General features: G+C 46.5%; 1 protein-coding gene across 3 annotated transcripts in view; it reads left to right on the plus strand.

Moving 5' to 3' along the window:
• Nucleotides 1-11,280: 11,280 nt before the first annotated feature.
• Nucleotides 11,281-13,631, plus strand: part of LOC120955250 (uncharacterized) — a 35,181-nt gene continuing 32,830 nt past the window's right edge. The window contains exon 1 of one of the 3 annotated variants that reach the window (XM_040375948.2): nucleotides 11,281-11,511. The gene's annotated coding sequence lies outside the window, so the exon portion shown is untranslated. The remainder of the gene's footprint in view (nucleotides 11,512-13,631) is intronic. The other 2 variants (XM_040375957.2, XM_049606105.1) reach the window with 2 other exon arrangements.

Here is a 13,631-nt window from a genome sequence, read left to right on the forward strand (position 1 = left end):
GTGTCGTTGGTCATAGTCATTCTAACTAACCTTATCAGTTTGGCCGGGATTCCAAAAGAGCTCATAGCGTTATACAGTTTTACCCTGGCTATGCTATCATATGTGGCTTTGAAGTATATGAAGAGATGGTATGTGTCGTGTCTGTATTCGGCCATCTTCTCCAAGATCTGCCGCATGGTGAAGATCTGATCAGTGGTTGATTTTTCGTTTCGGAATCCTTTTTGATAGTTTCCGACTATCTCTTCAACGTGCGGGACATGACAATCCTGAAGGTTCAGGGAGGTATCGGGACTAAATAAAATATATCTGGCGTTGAAAAGCAACACTGCTGTAACTCGCGGATCTCCACTATCAGTAATGTAAACCTATAAATGAAATGAATCATGAGAAGAAAACCAAGACCAGTGTTATCCGTCTGAACTGATAGGGTCTAGAACTGATATAGGGTCTGCCCATGAGTATAGTTCTTCAAAAATATGAATTATTTATATCGTTGTTGTACTTATTGAAACTGAATTGAAATTGGAAAACTAATTGTAACAAACAAATTCTTACAGAAAAGGGCACACATAAGGCCAAATCAAACATAAAAAAAACACAACAAGATATAACGTCATGGGTTGAGAAGACAGGCATTTAAAGTAATCGTAACAAGCAAATTGAAATAATTTCGTTAATGAAATGATCCTTTGCTAATCCAGATGAACACAATCAATTCCTCAATTTCTGTTTCTCAAATACACATTCAGTGATTCACCGTACCCAAAACGACCAACCAATCTTCATGGCAACGCAATGGAATTCCAAAGCCAGGAGCAGTTCAAGGGTTAGAGGGAGTTTTTGCACAGCAAAAACGTGCCCTGATGGTTTTGATTATTCCAATAAACTGCAATGATTGATATCTTTCAGAAATTAAATTGAGGGCAATAAATTAAATTATTTACCAAACATGCACAATCACGGAATGTTTCCCTTTGTTGAGTTTTCGCTCGGTATGGCTAGTACGGTATTGTACATATGTTCGGAAGCTGAACGTTGGATCGCTTCTTGCTGTGCGATCCATTGCACCCTGGGCAGAAGATAATTGATTTGTATTAATTCAAGCATTTGAAAGTGCGGGAGAAGGGGTCACCCAGCAACCGTACATTGTGGATTTGAACCTTCCGCTGGGACGTTTCGTTTCGAACCTTAGCGTTAATCATAAGCATGGTAGGAAGATGGCATAATACTAGGAATGATGTAACTTTTGACGTAAAGAGTGCGCTGTTTTCTCGTTTGAAGTTGCATTCGGTAGACATACAAGCAGCTTGTACGCAATTGGTTGACATACTTAATTGTGGTTATTTGTCGAGAAATGATTGCTAGATCGAACATCCACATTTGTGATTGGGAGGTGGAAATGGCATGGAAACAATATATTGCACCGTATCTCATCGATGGAAATGTGAAGATAGCGTCTTCTATTATTGAAGCCACTTACCTGCGTAAAACCGCTAGCATGTTGCATGAATCCCAACTACGGGAAGGAGAGTTTTTTTGAGAGTGTGTGTGAGGGAGTAGGACCTCCCAGAACCATACGATTAAATTGTGGCCAACGTGGAGGCCATCGAACTGTGTGTATCCCATATTTCACACAAGCAAACAAAAATTGCCTGCTTGATTTGCACAAAACTTTCAGCACGAACGATTCATTACGCATACACGTGCAGCGGGCGAGTAATTTGATTTGTTGATAACAAATAAAAAACACAATCATACACGCAACCATCGATACAGGGTGGTGCAGTGACGCGTGCATGTGTACCGTCGGTTGCGGCTGTCCTACATTGCGAATTGGCTGGCATGGTAATGTAATTTTTGGCGATGGCGTGCATACGGCTCGCTTGGGTGGGCCAACGGAACGACGACGAAAACAGTCGGTGCATAATCTAATCGACACTTTTAGGTGGGAGAGGGGGATGTTGGTTGGTTAAATGGATTTGATTTCTTTTGTACAAATTGGTAAAGCGAAACGTTTTTCTTTGCATAGTAACAGAGCTACCAGCTCGAGCTGTTGGAAAGCGTACAACCCTAAACAAGATTGGATGTGTGCGTGTGTGAGAGAAAGAGATACAGGGAGAGAGAGAGAGACAGAGAGAGAGAGAGAGAGAGAGAGAGAGAGAGAGAGAGAGAGAGAGAGAGGGAGAGAGAGAGTAAAAAAGGGAGAGAAAGATGGCTAATGTTCGGTTTGCATGAATTCAATTCAATTAATGGATGATGGAGCTCGGTACCCGATTCAGTGAGCATTATTTCGTGATACGGTGAAGTGTTTCTCGAAATGTGTGAAGCTTTATGACACAAATCGGAAATGGAAAATACTTCCCTTAAAAAAAAAAAATACGGAAACAGTTTTGGAACCATCGCCTTCCCGCTGGGGTCCCAAGCGCATGCACAATGATGCCCAAGCCTCCATCTGTTGCACGGCATAGTAACGAAATCGCTTCGATGTGGTTCAAAATATCGAAATGTTTGTGAGTGTGTATGTGTCTACCACACAACTCCCTACCCACCGCTCAACTGTGAAACTTTTGTTTTTGGTTACTATTTGCTGTGCCATTTTACAGACGCATACTGCCAGGCGGGTTTCCCAAAATCTGTTGTGGAATGCACGGTGCACGAAGTGTCGAATCATAAAGCCGATTAATTTAAAGTTGGTACACTGTTAAATCATCCCCATTGGTCACCGAGATGTGGTAGGGGGAAAGAGGGCACTGGGCCAGGATGGTGCGTTTTTCTCAGCTTTTCAGCGCTGCTGCTGTCAACGGGCCAACTGCAATCGATCGTCCGTCCACGCAAAGGTTCCACCAGTGAACCAACCCGAAAATGTATCCCTGTGTCCGTGAGTGTGTATGTATCTAAACCCGGAATGAGACGGGCAGTGGCAGCCAAGCAGCAAATCCCATGCTGCCGCTCAACGAAACGTAAGAATTTAATAACGCATGAAAACCACAACCTGAAAGCATTGGCACCGGTGCAACGACAGGGAGGGAAGTGGGGGGAAATTAAAAAATATGGTACACAAACAATTTTCTCCCCCCCCCCCCCACACACACATACTATCGCCCTTCTGATCGGGTGCCCAGTACTTCGGATGCAGCAGTTCGTGTGTATTTATGTTCCCTCTTGCCGTGTCTATTTCCCTTTTTGAGCTAGCCGTTACAGTATTTTATCTGTGAGCGCCTTCCCAAGACATTGTGCATCGCTTTGTGTATGTTTGTGTGTATGTGTGTGTGCAACTGATGCAAAGAACCGCGCCAAGAAGCGATTTTCCTCCCCGCCACCCTAATGAATGTCTTTTGCCCGGGAAAGCTAGGAAGCGGGGTGGAATATAAAGTTGGCTAGTTTATGAAGTTGTGCGGTGGCGCACGCTGCGGCGTAAATTGTTGCGTCTACGGGGACTGTGCAGCGGAAAGAGGAGCTGAGAAAGCAACAAGAGAAAGAGCGAGAGATTAAGGAAAAAATCTACAATGAGAGAAATGGAGCGGGAGGGAAATATGTTCTTTATAATGTGACGCGTTGTGTCTGGAACAATTGACCTTAATCGATGGCGTACTTTCCGACACAATCGTGAAACCACCCAACTGCTTTTTGAGGATGGTTAAAAATTTAAATCAATTTACCTCTCACATATCTTAGGGTGGAGGGTTCCAAACTCCAGGAATAATATCGCAGGAATAATATTATAATAATAATAATAATATCCAAATATCGCAGGAATAATTGACAAGCACCACTACCGAACAAGGCTGCTGCTCCTGAACATGCAGCTTTACCTCTGCTTGGGAAATCTAATGCTGTAATGCTGCTGGAAGACGTTTCGATCAAAGTGGAATAGTTGTTGGGCCCATTTTCTATCATTGGATTGAACTAGAAAGAGAGAGAGAGAGAGAGAGAGAGAGAGAAAGAGAGCAAAAAGAAAGAAAGAAAGAAGTGGGTCTCCTGTAGGCAATTTGCAGAAAACCCCATTTTATGTTCCAAATTGGTCGAGGCAGTGCTCACCGTCTTTGTATCTTTTTGTGCTAACTGCCATGGTTCCTGATAACAGGCATACTCATTCTCTCTCTCTATCCCTCTCTCTCTCTTTTTCACTCTATCACACACACACACATAGAGGCTCCAGGACGGTCATATTGTTAGCACTGCTAACGCATTCATGCACCGAGTGCCACCGGGACGATGGCTGCAGTGCCAGTGCCTAGGACGCTGGACATGAAGATTGCAAGTGCCCCCTGGAGGATGAGAGTAGCAAGAAAGGACAACAGTGAAAAAAAGCTTTCAAGTATCATCAGTTGATCAACGGTGCTGGATTTTTGCACCGTTCGGGGAGAGATTTTTTTTGCTTTGCCTTCTTTTTGGCTTTCCAACCGCTTGTGGGTGAAGTCAACCACCGCCCCAAGCCGGGCAACTTTGATGTCCTGCACACTGTCCCAGCGGATGCGATGGCTACGATGGTTTTCGGTATTTTGCTAGTGACTCTTTCCTGCAAGTGTTCCCTCTTCCCTCCTCAGGGTCGATTCGGTTTGGACGGTGAAAGTACCGAAGTACCGAGGGGCAAATACTTTCACTCGAGATCGAATGGGTGCCGCTTTGAAGCGTTTCCGTGGGATTGCTGGCTCGCAGGTCCGAGAACGAGCGCTATTTTTATTGAGCTGCGCTCGCTGTTAAAATTATTTTGCTTGGAACGGGAAACGGGTTTTGTGCCGCCTTTGGAGAGAAATATTTTGTTTTACAAGCGAAAAGTTTTCTTTCGAACGCTGAACTCGTTTGCATTACTTGAGTCACTAATAGAGATCATTCCGAGTGGACACTTTACTTGGGAACTCTAATTGATACATCTCTGACTGGACACGAAACGCATGGAGTCTCTATAAAAAATAGGATCGATAGTACACACATGGGTTTGGTGTTTAAAATGCGCAGAAATAGTGATGATAAGAACTGCGCTCTTGGTACGGGAGCTGCAGAACACCTCCATCACCACCATTGTGCGATGCGGGCGACCCTGCAGAACGTGCTTTCGGTGTGATTTTGCTCTGGCGGCAGTGGTAGGAAGGAAGTTCGATAAGAAAATAACATAAATTTCCAATGCCAGTTGAGTTGTCTAATGCATTACGACATCCATACCTATTTTTTGAGCGAGCGAGCAGTCGGGGGCGTTTGTCTGCACCCGCGCGCTCCTCAGTTTTTGCTCCATTTCGGTTTGCCATTACTTCACCATCAACTACCCACTCCTTCCAGAAACATGGAGGTTTTACCTACCGATTTTGTAATCGGTTGGCAAACGCTTCAACCCGCGCCGTCCGCCGGTTGAAATTCAGCGGTTGTGGATTTTTTTTCGTCGCCGACAATGCGTCTTGGACCGGGGTGGGAGATGAGACACTTGCTTATCGTCTCCCCTGCCGTGCACACTCACCTACATACATACGCAAACGTACTTATAGTCATGTGTTAGCGCTGGTAGGAGGCGGGAAAAGGCTTCTTGTGCACGCTAAATACGAGCATCCGGGCACTGTCAGCATGTCTGGCGAACACTTATCAACGCAACATGTGCAGTGTGCCGGAGAGCGGGCTTTAGAATGGGGAGCGGTAGACAACTAGAACTCTACACGCCACGCTCAGTGTGTGTTGCATTCGGGCTTTGAGCAATATGAGCTGAGGCGGCCGCGTGACGGCTGTATCCGCTCAAAAAACCGAAGGAGAGCGAGAATGAGATTCTGCTGGTCCATTGCACTGGCGTAAAATTTATTGGCCGCAGGAAACGATCCGGAACAATTCACGCTGGACCCGGGTTCGGTATTCCGTGTCCATTTGCAACATATTTAAAAAAAAATAATGCTCTGCCACCTTGTCCGCTCTATCACCGCTCAGTTTGCACTAAAGCGTTGCATTAAAGTGTGTCCATGCGTGCTGCAGATAAGGAAATGGATGCCTGATAGAAGTTGGAACAAGGAGTGGTGGCGGAGGGCGGAGAGAGTAAGTTGCATCCGATGGCATTTCGAGGAATGTCTTTATCGGTTGGGAAGTATTTTTCTATCTCCAATTTTTCATGTTTAATGGTTGTTACAGCATTACCGCAGTGATGCATTTAGCAAGGAAAAGCACGCTAGTATTGTCTGCTTTTGTGCGAAAATAACGATGGGTATCGCGGAACCACCGAACGGTCCTGTTGATAAGTACACGGACGCAGGGAAATCCCGGACTGGCACAGAACCGCGAACAAATCCCCCCGAGGTGTTTTGAAAACTGATGCTTTATTAAAATTGCAGCTGGGTATCTCGTGCGTTGAGTTAGTAGGAAATATAAAAGATTGCAGTAAATCTTCGAGCCAGGAGGAAGACCAAGAAAAAGAAAAGGCTATATGCTCGTCTGAGTTTGCACGTGTCTCTGCATTCAGTAAATGCCGTTTTTGTTCTAGGTGTTCCTGTTGTTTTCTACTCAGGTTTTTTTTTTTTTAAACCGGACTCCCTACCGTCAATAGTCTCTAGTTAGGTTGAAAGAGAAAAAAAAGTATGTGATCTCTGACCTTCTTTTCGCTTCCACCGTGCTTCCGCTCTTCATCATGAACCAGCCATCCGAGCTCAATTATTCGCTCGTAAAACGATGAGGAACCATCTTTTTTTCCTTCCCTCATAACACCGCCAAAAACATATTTATCTACATGCTGTTCACTACCCCTCTTACTCCTCTATTCAAACACCCTCCCACTCCCCTCTTCTACATACCTTAATCCATCGCAGCCACGAAGTGGGAAAACAAATGGGCCATCATAAATCCTGTTGAAAAATATTTAATTGGATGATGAAGTGGTACCAGCGCAACCTGAGGCAATGGCGTTAGGGTATGTGTGTGAGTGTGTGTGTGGGTGTGTGTTTATGTCAGCGGCACATTCCAACCCTATGCCCGGCGAAATGTAGTGAACGTTTTGAGAGTGCTGCTGAGGTGTGGGTGGCCATTTTTTCTTTTTGAAAGCTCACAAGGATGGCGCAAAGAGTGACAAAACAAAACAATGGTAGAATGGTGTTTTAAAGGTGTGCAGATCAACGTACCAGGCAGTGCTGTGAGGACACGAGTTTGGCCTTCAATTATTTGAATACGGGGTGCAGTGAAAAAAAAAAAAACTATGGACCTATGTTCCATCTCCACGCGATTTGATTTTTATCGTGTTAATCATTAGTTTAGCTTAGCCAGATATCCATATTAGAATTGCTTAACCGTAATTAAAACCGAACGTCTCAGTAGCATCACGAAATTCGCCTTGTATGTTCGTATTCACGACTACGTGCCGCCTGCTCCGTGTGTATCAATCATAAAGGGTCCTAAAGTGTAAAGTTTTACCATTACGTTGCGCTGCTTCCTGCTATCCGACTCAGAAAAAGTGACGGATGAATGGCTGATAGTGGGGCGATCCCTTTTTCTGACATTTGAAGGTCTGGTATCGGTAACGTGGGGCTCTACACTCCCTTACACCCCTAGCCATTCCTGGTGCGGGCTAATCGGATCTGCGTATCGATCTGCTGCGTTCGCACTCGACAATCGGCATCCGCGCGAGATGGTTCGGTACATTTCTTGCCCCCACCGCCATCGCGTTGTCTTCAGTGTCATCTGAAAAGAATGACGAACGACGAAAAGAAAAAAAAGCAACTAAAAATGCGTGGGACATTAAAAGTTTGCGCAAAATGCGCGATGAATAGGCCGACAGTGCCGGGGCAGGGCGCGGGCTGCGTTTTTGTCGCCTTAATTAAAATTGACTTATGACAAGGGTCAGGGTAATTAATTTTCCTCCACTTTAGGGCTTTTACCGGCACATCACACGCCGTCCCGGCTCGTGCTATCCTCTACCGTCCACCGTTGGGTAGCACGTCCCGGGAGGCCGCACTGGACCCTCCCGGCGTTGATCATGTTCTGTCAAGTAGTTGTCGGTGTTGTGCAACTTTCTATTCTCACGCCCCGCGCCGTTTCCTCGCTGTCTCGCAGTATTTCGCTATCTCTCGTCCCCATGATTGGGAAGCAGAAAGCGCTCGTGCATGGGCATGTCTTTTATGTGCCATCCCTGGCATTGGTTCCAGTGCATGAGCGCTAGCTGCGACGGTGTGGGGTGAAAGGGAGAGCCTAGTTATTAATGTGCGTCGTTTCAGTTTAGTAGTTGCAAACCATTTTGCTTGATCGTGTGAGTGTTTGTGTGTGCTTGTGTAAGTTAGAGAGGTTGAAAGTTTGTCGCGGCTAGGGCTTAAGTTGCGGCGCGAATACTGCAGCGATCGAAGGAACTGAACCGTGTCAGCCACTCGCTAGACAAACTAGGTAAAAACCACCCCATGTTCCAAAGATATTTCCACTATGGCCATGGACTAACGCGAACTATATGTGTGACTATGAGTTTGTGTGCGTGTGTGTAGCGAGAGGATCATTATTACGATTATCAACTTTCACACCTCGCTGCACTTGGCAAGGGATTTGCTGGGCAATGGTGAACTTCTGTTTGTCGCTGCCACATATCTTAGACTGGGTGCTTGGCCCTTGTGTGTGTCTGTATGTGTGAATGTGTGTGTGCAGCGGGCGTCTGTTGCTGACGCCAAGGATCGAGCCTCGGCTGTGTGCATTATACCAGCCTGCCCTGGTCGAAAGGCATAGGCGGTGGCAGAAGATTTAGTCCGAGATTTCCGCGTTTCCGCGCCGATGGCCAACCGTGTCGGTAGTACTATCAGGCTAGCACTGGCAGGGGCCGTTTTTTCAATCTCTGCTTGGCTGCTGCTTGGCCCGGTAGCCCTGGAAGCGTTCCAAATGTGTGGATTCGTTCTGCGCCCCACCTTTCCCGGGTACACAACATCACTATCGGGAGTTGCGGGGGGGAAAGGGACGCCTAGCCTGCCAGCCAAAAATGCGCCGAACCGGTCAACCGTGACGAATGGAGAAATTTACGATGCAAATAAATCGCATCGGGTTGGGCCGAAGCACGGTAAGCAACGGATGTTACGGACGGTGCGGGTTTAGGTCGCGCCGCGAATGGAAGAGCGCCCAGGATCGCCTTCAATAAAAAGCAGCCCTTTCCCTTCAACCGCTCAACCACTTCAGCCTGCTAAAGTAAGAAAAACAGGCAACTTGAAGCAAAAGTCGTAATCTTCACGGCTCTCCCGATGGCGACGCGCTCTTGCCCTCGCTTATTTACGATCCATTCCGAGCGAAAGGTGCAGACAAAACCAGGGCCAAGCATTTAATTGCAACCCGTCAATCGTCTTCAATGTGTGGAGGGAAGGCGGAGCTAGCAGATCGTCCCGAGCACGAGTGTGCAACCGTCAATCTCGGCTGCCATGAGAGGGGGAAAAAAACAAACGCGGACTATTATATTTAAACTACTGTCCCGAGTCTAGGCAAAGAAAACGTGGCGAAAAGTTGATGTCCCGGTTTGTTTGTTTGTTCCGGGGCCAGTCCTTCAGGCAGGAGCTTACGAGCCCAGTTGGCTTTCTCCAGTCAAGCGCTCTCCAAACCTTCGACGACACTTTCAATTTACGACGCTGCCAGCGTACTTCTGTTTATTTCTCGACTGAATTAAAATGCAGTAAAACTTTTAGATAGTGATGGTAGAGGGCTCCGGTCGGGGGAAAGACTGATTTCATGAATTGACAAAGGAAGAAGGCAGGAGGAGAAGCGGGGAGGTGGGAGATCAAGCAATCCTTCATGCTGCGCTCTTTTACATGCCAATGGATTCCTCATCCATGGAGATAATGCCCAAGAAATGTGGCGTTCTTGGAGAAACGGTGATGGGCTATAAATTTATACCCTTTTGGGACTTGCTGCCTATCATCGGGGACGGGCATGTGGACGAATTATGCATTGTCGAAAGATGGCACAGGGTGCCAGAATTTTTGTCTTTAATTCAATGCATTTTAGGAGCTCCGTGGTACTTTGTAATCGGATTACAATTACATTTCTTTTGGAAATGAAGGTGACACAATGGTCATCTCTTACTCAGAGCTTTTTCTAGTGCAAAGTTTTGACAGTCTGATATTTATCAGGAGTGATACATACCTGTTTTTAAGTTCTGGAAGTCCTTAGGTTCGCCTGGAAATCAATTCTTTCCCGTGCAAAAACTAAAATCGTACGTATTCGAATGGAAAAGTATAACATTGGAAAGTTTGTGCAAAATCATGCCTTTGTCCGGCTGTGAAGGGTTTCATCCACGGTCGCTTGACTCGGACTTCTAACACCATTCAGACACTTTGTCTGCTAGGGTGTGGTACAACTGCAGGAGTTTGTTTTACCGGTACGTTTACTTCAACCTATCCCATGGCAGCGAGTGTTTAATGAAGCTATAATATTTATCAGCTCAACATAATAAATTTATAAGTGAAAACCTAAAGGACACACGATGGGAAGCTGCTTAACCGCTCTTTCTTGTCGGGATTAGTCTTACGTGATAGTGCAAATGTCGGCGCAACGAGCGGAAAGTGTACGCCGGAGTAGAGAAGTTCCGCCATTTCCAAAGAAACTGTTCCGGTACCGTTTGGTTTGATTCCAATTCCTCAGCACACTGCTAGCTAGGAGGGTGATATGGAGGGTTTGCGTTTTACAGAGCTGTCTGGGATGTTTACTATTAGCCCTGCTTTTGCATTATTTATCCCAACCTGTGCTCGGTTTCTCGTCTCGTTCGCTTGTAAAATCATTAGACACTGTATATGTGGTTACCCCTTCTGCCGGCTGGAAAGCAGTGTGTAGATTGATTCCGACGAAAGAGTGACACTGCAGTAACTTACTGCTCCGTGCCAGTCGGGGATGTACCGGTGGCGGGGTTTGAACGGTTGTACGCGACTTCTGGACAGACCGCTCCATGCCGCAGTTTCGTTAGCTTTTTTTTACCCCGTACGTCGTTACGGTTACGGCTGGTCTGTTGTTGTTGGTAGTGTCGCAGAAACGCTAGCTTGTACCGATAGCGCTAACCTGCAACGAGGGAAGGAAGCGTACGCTCGTCATCGAAGTCACTCCCTTTTGTTCGATGACGGTTTTCGTTCGATGACGGTTGCTCCGTGAGCGAAATTGGCCGACCGAGTATTTTTCCGGCAAGGGCATCAGCATAGATGCGCTCTCCCGCTTTTCGGGCTTCGGGTTCGGCAAACCGTTCGGATGCTGTGCTTCGGGTTGCGTGCGCGCTCGGACAAACCGTTCGGGTCCCAACCCGTTTGGGTGTTGGAAGCTGCGGCCTGCGTGAAATCCCGAGCCCGTGTGTACCGCTGTCGATGACTCGGTGTGGTCCGGCTTCAGTTTGCACCGAAGCCCGACCGCGTACGGACACACGCTGCACGCGTTGCGCGCTTTGCGTTTCATCCACAACGTTTTTCGTGGCGAGTCACAAGACGACGACAACGGTTACGTGGTTATTTGGGAGTGTGTCCAGCGAGTAAGAAATAAAAACTGGGTGGAGGCAGTTAGAAAAGGGAGTTTGGGCAGTACAGAAAGATTGTGTGGTGGAAGAGTGTTAAGGTGATTATTGTGGAGGGAGTGGCGGAGGTGAAAATGGTAGTCAGGGAAAGTATCACAGCCCATCCTTGGGCGCCCTTCCATGGTGCAAAAGAGCATGGGAAGTCGTTCTGTTCATTACAGCGCTAGATCAAATCAATTAAAAAGACTCAACCCAAAACAAGCTAATGGATCTTGTTACGAAGTTTAAGGAAGGCACATCGCTTAACCTAAAGGCCCTCGAATTTTACGACAGATTCGTTTGAACACCATTGAGGAGTGTCGCAAATGTCACTATTCGCTGTTGTGCATAAAATAATTTCATTTGGTGGCAATCGTTTACCCATCTCAAACCGCTCCCAATAGCGGAACACATTAATATGTGCTGAAGCCCACTGGTCTCGCCTTAACGACCTCATCGTTCGTGTTAAAAAAGTATAAAAAAGGAAAATGAATATCAAAAAAACCGACGCCGGAACCCGGAACCATTCCGCAAATAGCTACCGAGCGGTTTCAGGCATTAATGCTTCAATTTGTGCGGCTTTTTGTGTGCTGGTGGCTGGATGGCGAGAAAGCACAACAGGAACGCAAACAAAAGCACAAACCATTATGTGTGAGCTGCAATTGTGGCGGTTAGCAGACACCGCCAGCTGCGTCCACGGGATGCAGATGATGAGACATTAAATAACAAAGCGGTAAAAAATTTAAAAAGAAAAATACAAAGCTGAAAACAGCAGGAAAAGGGCAGACCGGCTATAAAACAAATGAGCACAGTGTCCATGCTACTGGGTGGAGGGAAAGAGAAGAGAAAAAAAAGAAGAAGAAAAAACAACCCGCCGCACATAAAACCAACAACGCAATGAATGTCGTTGTCAGTGGCAGGATGACATTTTGTGAGCAAAAAAAAAAACAAAACACATACACACATACAACCAAAAGTACACACAAGTTGAAAAGGAAACATTAAGCCGGAATTGTTTGGTCTCTGCAAGCGCTCTGTCTCTGTTTGTGTCTGCGTGTGTACGGTGGTGCTGAGCGTTTCAAAAACGCGTGCCAAAAGTGTCCTGGGCCTGAGGTGTGGCAAAACGAAACATCAGAAAACAACACGGTTTGTGCAGCTTTCACCTTCCGAGCGGCACAGTATCAGGCACAAACACACAAAAACAAAGCCCAAAGAGCACTGTTTCTCATTTACCCCGTTTATCCGTGTGTGGGGCGTCGGAAATCGCCCTTGTTGCGGAAAAGTGGACCGAAGTTATCGGAAGCATGTTGGACGTAGGTGAAGCCTCTGCAGTGCGATATCTGTCCCGGTTACAGCAGTCACTGGTGGCACAACAAAACGGTGAGCGGTGGTGATAGCATGCAAAGCAGCCTATGGGTCGTTTGAGTGCAGATAGTAGAAAGGGGAGAGTGAACGCATCTACGGGGGACACTACAATCAACTGCGGAGTTGAAGTTGCTCCGTTTGGGAGCTTCATGCGCTGAACGTACAAGCCTTTCCGGAAAAGCCGAGGGCTCGAAAGGTCGAGATTCCGGGACGGGCTGTCCAAATCTGGATGGGTAGCAAAGCCTTCCGGTGCTACCTGGAACAGGAGCAACTTGAGTCAACAGCAGTAGCAAATGTGACACGGGAAGCTGCTCTGGCCGTATCCGTGCTTCTTACGGCAACGCTATCGTCCATCAACCTCATGTGCTTCTTTTTAGCCTGGAAAAGGGTGCTTTGCAAGAATGTGGATCTTTAACGACAGCTAGAGTTCGGACCACCACTAGTTTTGGGTGATTCAAAATTGCTGGCAAGGCTAATTAGCAGAACAATGGAATCAAGTTTCCATAATTTCATAACTTCGAATGATGGTTTCGGGTTGCTTGCTGAGTACATCCTGCGTAGTGCATTTTGGGGAAGAAATTTTTCTAAAACACTTCTTGTCACCAGCATCAAGTGGCCCAAATGATGAATGTTACGGTAGTAAAAGAACTTCCTGCTCTCAAACCAGACCTCCAGGCTTTATTATTTATTATTGTCGATTATGTATGGATGTGAAGTATGCACATCCTGGGCATATATGGAGAGTATATCTTGTCTAAGCTCTATTCCTTTTGCACCTGCTAGTTATTCGATCCCACAGACCGCACAGCACAAGACC

This window comes from Anopheles coluzzii, chromosome X (assembly GCF_943734685.1).
Source record: "Anopheles coluzzii chromosome X, AcolN3, whole genome shotgun sequence".
Lineage (NCBI taxonomy): Eukaryota > Metazoa > Arthropoda > Insecta > Diptera > Culicidae > Anopheles > Anopheles coluzzii.